Here is a 6,553-nt window from a genome sequence, read left to right as displayed (position 1 = left end):
TGTCAGATTATATTGATTGAGTTAAGCTACTGTCTTTCTCCCCTTCCCCCAAAATCCAGTGTGTTCATGATGTAGAGTCCTATTGCTGGATCTTATTTGTGAACATATTGTATAGAGATGTACATCTACGTTTATGTGAGAGAAATTTCCACACCTTTTTCATTCTGCAATTACGTTGCCAGTTTTTTGGTGTTCACAGTTCCCTGGCCTGATCCAATATTGTTTCCTCCCTTTTTATTTTCAGGAAAGGCTTGTATAATTTTGGTGTGTGTATATGCTTGTGTGTATGCATGTGTGTAAGCATGTGTGTGTTTCCTCAAGGGGTAAGTGTTTGGAGCAATTGCCAATGAAGCTTCCTCAACAGACACAAATATAACAAAATGATTATCCCCAAGCGGTTAGCTCACACTTCCATGACGTACCACAGCTGCCTTTCTTGTATGTGATGAGAACATTTAGATCTACTCTCTTTGCAACATTCAAGAATAGGATACAATGTTATGAGCTACGGTCATCAGCTGTATATGAGATCCCCAGAACTTGTGGTCTTACAACTGTGGAGACCTTGTTCTGCCTATAATCCTGACCAGCACCTCCCCATTTCCACAGTCCAACCCTGCCAGCCACCACTCTGTTCTCCATTTCTCTCAGTTTCCACATACTTCAGATGGGGGACGGTTTGATCACAGTCAATGCATTCAATGTATTCATAAGGTGATACATAATTTCTACTTCTCCATCAATTTAGTAGCTTCTATTTTGAGAATTTTATCCATTTCATCTACATGTCTCAAATATCAGCATAAAGGAGTTAATAATGTTCCATTCTAAATTTAAAGTCTGTAGGATGGGATGCCATCCTAATAATGATGTGTACCTCCTCTCTCTCTCTCTCTCTTTCCTTGGTTTTGTGGCTAAGATTTATAAATGTGACCATTGCTTACAAAAAGGAACACTTTCAGCTTCATTGATTTTTCTCTATTTTTAAATTTGTCCTCATTACTAGCTATGTCTTGTCTTTATTATTTTCTGCCTTCTACCTTTGTTTGGAATAACTTGCTATTCTTTTCCCAAATTCTCGATAGAATAGGTTCTGTCAATTATTTGTGTCTTTTTCTGTTCTAATAAATTGGTTCTTGGTTCTTATTTTCCCATTTCATAGATTTGATGTGTAACATTTACACTGTCCTTCACTGTAAACATTCTCTCATTTCCATTTGGATTTTCTCATTTCATTCATGGGTAATTGGGAAGTCTGTTGCTTTGATTTCCAAAGTGTAGGGGTATTACTATCTTTGATGGCAGAATCAGTGACTCCCAGAGGGGCCCAGGAGTTCTTGCTGGTCCATGTGAAGAGTCCAGGCTGGCTGGGATCGTCATTAGGTGACACCAACTGTGGGCAACTCCTGTGCCTTCCAAGGTCCCTGTGGTCACCCTCCATGGAGTGTGGGATCAGGACCCCTCCTGGGCTTGTGCATGGCCAGAGCAGCATACACACTGGGCTCTGCTGGGGGCTCCCCTAATTGGGAGGGAGGGGATGCCCTTGTCTCCTGTCTGAGAGTCAAGGCGTGAAGCTGGGTGTAGGTTACATCCTGGGGGGTGTCATATGCAGCAACCTACAGTGGGGAAGAGAGGGGAGGTTTGTGATTGAGGAGGGGGACCCTGAACTCTTGGAGAAGGGACCCACCTAACAGTCCGTCTGCCCATTTTCCTCTGCTTGTCTGTCCTCCGAGTCCAGTAATCCCTCTGACACAGGGAAAGGAGAAGTGGCCAGTCCCCACCTGAATCTTGATCTTGACAGGCTCACCTAGGCGTACGTTGGTCTCTGGGGGTCTTCATCTTGTGTGTTCTGCTGTGGACAGACTGTGAGAGGGAGGTTTGTCTCCTTGATTCCCCTCGACCACCTCAGACAATTTTCCCCATGGTTGCCAGAGCGATGCTTCAAACTTTGCTGCCCATTAGGTCACGTTCCTGGTGAACTCTCCAGGGGCTTCCAGAGCCTTGGGGCGTGTGATTCAACTCTGGCTCTGATTCTATTCCGGAAAGAGTTTCTTGCTCATTTGGTTGTAGCTGCATGGGCCATGCTCCTGATAAAGCATGTTGCTGCCTCAGGAACTTTGCACCTGCTACTCTGTACCCTGCTTTATTTTCCTTGGCCACACGTTGCTCTCAAGGATGCTGCCCACTTCCTTGTATATTGTCCACCACCCACAAAGTGAACTCATGGAGGGTGGTCAGATTTGCTCACAGCTATGCCAGCAGCAATAGGTGGGCTGGCAAATGCTGGACTCCCTGTGTCTTTTGCTGGCTGAATGAATGAAGGGACTTAGTGACCAGTGGGAAAATCATTTCTTCATGCACCCTCTTGAGACATGGGCATGTACCCCAACAACAGAAGTCAGGCAGTGGTTGGGGAGCCAGATAAGAGGAGCACAGAGGAGGACCCACGAGGTCACAGTGGGCTGATCCTGGGTGCCCAAGGAGTGTGAAGGCCTTTGAAGGACACTATTAAGATTGGGTGGTGTGAGGACACAGAAGTGTCCACTGGATTCTGTTTGGTACCACAAGGGCCCTGGGGTCTGCTCAAGGGCTGGGGGTCTCACCTGATGGTCCAGCTCCACCCCTTCCTCAGGCTGAGTGTCTTGCATGGCAGCGTCTGCTGGGACAGAACGGGGTGTGTCTCTTGGCAAGTTCCCTGAGCCCTCCTCTCAGGGCTACAGACTCTGCCCTCCTCCCAGTTAGGACATCTGCCATCCCGGGGCTTCAGCAGTGGGCTGAGGGGTATGTGGGAATTCAGTCCTCAACCCCTCCCCAAGACCCTCCCAGCCCACCCCCAGGGCATCCCCCTTCATCTCACAGAAGCTCTCCTCCTGGGTGGCAGCAGCTGGGCTGGATCTGGGGAGGAGACAGTGTGTTAGGAGGCATAGCAGGGGCAGGTGGGTGGGAGTCTGGGGGACTGCGGGCAGGAGTTACCTGTCGTGCAGGCCTCTGTCCTTGGGCTCTGGGTCTGCAGCCCCTGCAGGACGTTGGGAATCCGTGTTCCTCTCGGCTGGGAGGGTACGACCCCCCCCCCTTTTGATTCCAGGGAAAGGCGCCCTTCACACATACTGTCTGGGTGATTCTCCATATCTACAGATCAAAAGAGGGGAAAACCTTCAATTGGGACGTGGGGACCGACCTCGGGGTTTCTTTTTAGGTTCTCTGGGTTGAGATTCTGCACAAGTGTCCTCCCACACTGGCCTTTCCCACCACTCTGGTTTCCCTCTGGCCGCTGCCCTGAGCCCATCCTTGTTCGGCCGATGGGAGAGCCACCACCCCTGGAGCCCGTCATGCCCTTCCCTTCTCACGCAACTTCCTGCCTTTGCTCTGATGCCAGTGTCGAACCCGGAGGCAGATGAGGAGGCTGAGCAGCAGGATGAAGGCCATTGCGGCCACAATGAGGATGTTCAGGTACCAGTGGGGACCTTGGGCAGGAGCTACACCATGAATTAGCCAGTGATGCCATTTAACTGAGCGCCTACAGTGTGCCAGGAACATGCTTGGCTCTGTGCACTCAGTTCTGACCCCGGCAATGATCACCCAGCAGACGACTGCTGCCCCTCTGCCCACCCCACAGACAGAAAACAGACAAAGAGAGGTCATTCATGTGTCTCAGGTCGCCCAGCATGGAGGCGGCAGGGCTGGGACTGGAGCCCAACTGTGGGTTTCCTGGGGCACAGCCTGTCTCTGCATCTTCTTCTGGAGCTGATGGTCCTTTCAGGGACCTTATTTACTGAATTATTATTGATTCAGTAATTATTAACTGAATGCCCCCGGCGTTATCCTCCCTCCTTATTACCTGAATGCCCCCGGTCATTGTCCTCCCTCCCCTCCCCCTACAATGTCACTGTCATTGTTGCAAAAGGACCCATAGATCACTACCTGGGGGTCTTCACCGTGAGCCCTCCTCTCCCAGGATCAGAGTCATGGTCTGATGGGAAATCTACTCTGTCCACGACTCTCTCCTTTACACTTGGGGAAACTGAGGTCCACACAGGGGAGGGGCATGTGCCAGCCAGCACCTCCGGAGGCCCTTGACCTGAAGGGGCAGCTCAGCCTCCGCTCCCCATGGACCCACCCACTAAGGCTGACAGAGACCATCATTCACCCTCAGAGCCTCTTGAGGTCAGCAAGGGTGAGGTGTAAGGCCTGCAGGACTCCTCACTGCACTGGCCTTCTCCTCCCCTACTGGGCCCCTCCACCTCCCTCTGCCATGACCACCCCAGGCCCCTCCAACAGCCTCAGAGCCCCTGGAGTCCCGAGGTCTCCCTGGCATCTCTGGAAGCCTAGAAGAAAAGCCACTGGACAGCAGCCCCTGTGACTCATAGTCAGCTGAGCCTGGCCCTGTGGTTATGGGGCCGGGACCCATAGAGGGTCCTGAGGAAAAGACAGGAGTGTGGGGCTGGGCGGGGGAGAGGCTGGAGCTTCCCCTGACACCTTATTGCTGCACACACTCTTCCTCCTCATGTGCCCTGTGGCCCCAAAGGCCCTCCTCCACCAGGACAATTCTGGTGCTGTGGGTGAGGGTTAGGCAAGGGTGGGAAGACCCTATTTCCCTCCTGCACTGTGAAGGGGTAGACCCCTCTGCTGACATTCCCTTGGGGCCCCTCACTTCCATCCTAGACCAGAGCCCTCATGGACACAGGGTCCTGAAGACAATGTTGGGACACAGAGGGGACAGAGTCAGCGACTCTCACCTGAGACCAGGAGCTCCAGGGGGTCACTAGGCTATGACAACAGGTAGGGGGAGGTGCTGGCGGAGCTGTAGCACCTGTAGGTCCCCCGTGGTCTGAGGTCACAGGACTCATGGGGAATTCAGCCCGGTGCTGCCCAGCTCGGTACTGTGATCTAAGGCGCAGCGGAGGATCGACTCCCCCCTCCTTGGACAGAAGGAAAGTGTCCACAGAGCTCCGTGACTGACACAGCAGGTTCACATTCCCTCCTAGGGCCACCATGCATCGCGGCTGCACCAAGAGGGAGGGTCTGTAGGGCAGCTGTCCTAGGGAGAGAAAGGGCGGGTGAGGGGCTGTCCAGCTCTGGTTCTGAACTGAGTCTGTCTGTGTCCTCCGAGTCTGTCCCTTCCCATCCCCTGTTCCATCTGTCTCTCCCTCCCCCCGGAAGCCCCCACCCCTCATCCCAGCCACCACCACCTGGGGCTCCCCTGCAGGACCTGTAGAGCATCTGGGTCCTGACTAATGCCGTAAGCCCTCACCTATGAGCAGGATGTCCAGGGGTCACTGGGGGTTCACGACTCGGAGGATAGGGTGTGTCCACCGAAGCACGAGTACCAGCCCCCATGGGACGGTCTCACAGGGTCCAGGGGGAAGTCTTCCCCAGACAACCCAGCCTGAGGCTCCTTGCAAAGCCGCTGGAGAGGGTCAGGTGCCCCCTCTTTGGACAGTGCGAACCTGTCGTAGCTAACATCAGAGCGACACTGGAGGGTCAGGCTCTGTCCAGAGGCCATTACAGAGCCATGCTGGGTCAGGAGGGAGGGCTCCTTGAGACACCTGAGAGAGACCAGCAGAGGATGGCAGGGGCTGCTTTTCCCCAACTTCCCTTCTCCCGTCCTGACACCCGGGTCGCACTGTACATCACCCTCCGTGACTCTGACCTGTGAGTCCCTGTGGTCCCCTCTCCCATCCTGTCTTGGGGCATGGGTCCTTTCACAAAATGACAGTGACATTGTAGGGGGAGGGGAAAGAGGACAATGGCCAGGGGAATTCAGGTAATAAAGGCAATCTGGAAGGACCATCAGCTCTGGAAGAAGATGCAGAGACATACTGTGCCCCAAATGGGGGCTCTGGGCTGTGAGAGAAGAGTCCCTGTTAACTGTCAGATGCCTCAAAACACAGATGGGGCAACAGTCAGGCTTTCTCACCTGAGACCAGCAGCTCCAGGGGGTCACTGGGGTCTGACCACACCTGGGGGGTGTTGCTAAAATAGCCATAGCATCTGACCGTCCACCTGAGGCTAGGGGTCACAGGTCCAACAGGGAACAGGGCCTGGGTACGCCCATGGGGGGCTGATTAGGAGTACAGGATCCAGGAGGGCTGGCGCTCTCCTTCCTTCATCAGGACGAATGTGTGGAATCATCCGTGAAGCACACTGAAGGGTCACGTTCCCTCCTGAGGTCACAACAGGGCTGGGCAGGGCTGAGAGACTGGGGTGGCCCTGGGATCCTAGGAGAGGAGGATGGGGTGGTGTTATATCAGGCTCAGAACCCCAAGGTATCCGCAGGCTGGTCTGTAAGAGGGAGACACCTGAGAGCCCACCCCCTTCCCGGGACAGAGTCTGGGGCTAGGACCCTGAGTGGGCTCACACTTGTCACCACCAGCTCCAGGGGGTCACTGTATTCTGACCAGTCATTTGGGCATTCATACTCACAGTGGTATCTCCCTGCATATACATCTGTCATGTATGTGATGGAGAAGTTGGCCTTGTACCTGGACTCCAGTGGCTTCCATGTGTCCCAATTCCATGAGTCCCCCTCTTTATGCAGGTGGTACTCCTGGGC

The 6,553-nt window shown here is 53.6% G+C and overlaps 1 pseudogene; it reads right to left on the bottom strand.

Moving 5' to 3' along the window:
• Positions 1 to 1,430: 1,430 nt before the first annotated feature.
• Positions 1,431 to 6,553, bottom strand: part of LOC132005804 (leukocyte immunoglobulin-like receptor subfamily B member 3) — a 9,711-nt pseudogene continuing 4,588 nt past the window's right edge.

This window comes from Mustela nigripes, chromosome 17 (assembly GCF_022355385.1).
Source record: "Mustela nigripes isolate SB6536 chromosome 17, MUSNIG.SB6536, whole genome shotgun sequence".
Taxonomy (NCBI): Eukaryota; Metazoa; Chordata; class Mammalia; order Carnivora; family Mustelidae; genus Mustela; species Mustela nigripes.
Note: the sequence above shows the minus strand (reverse complement) of the source record. Positions and strands in the feature narration are given on the sequence as shown.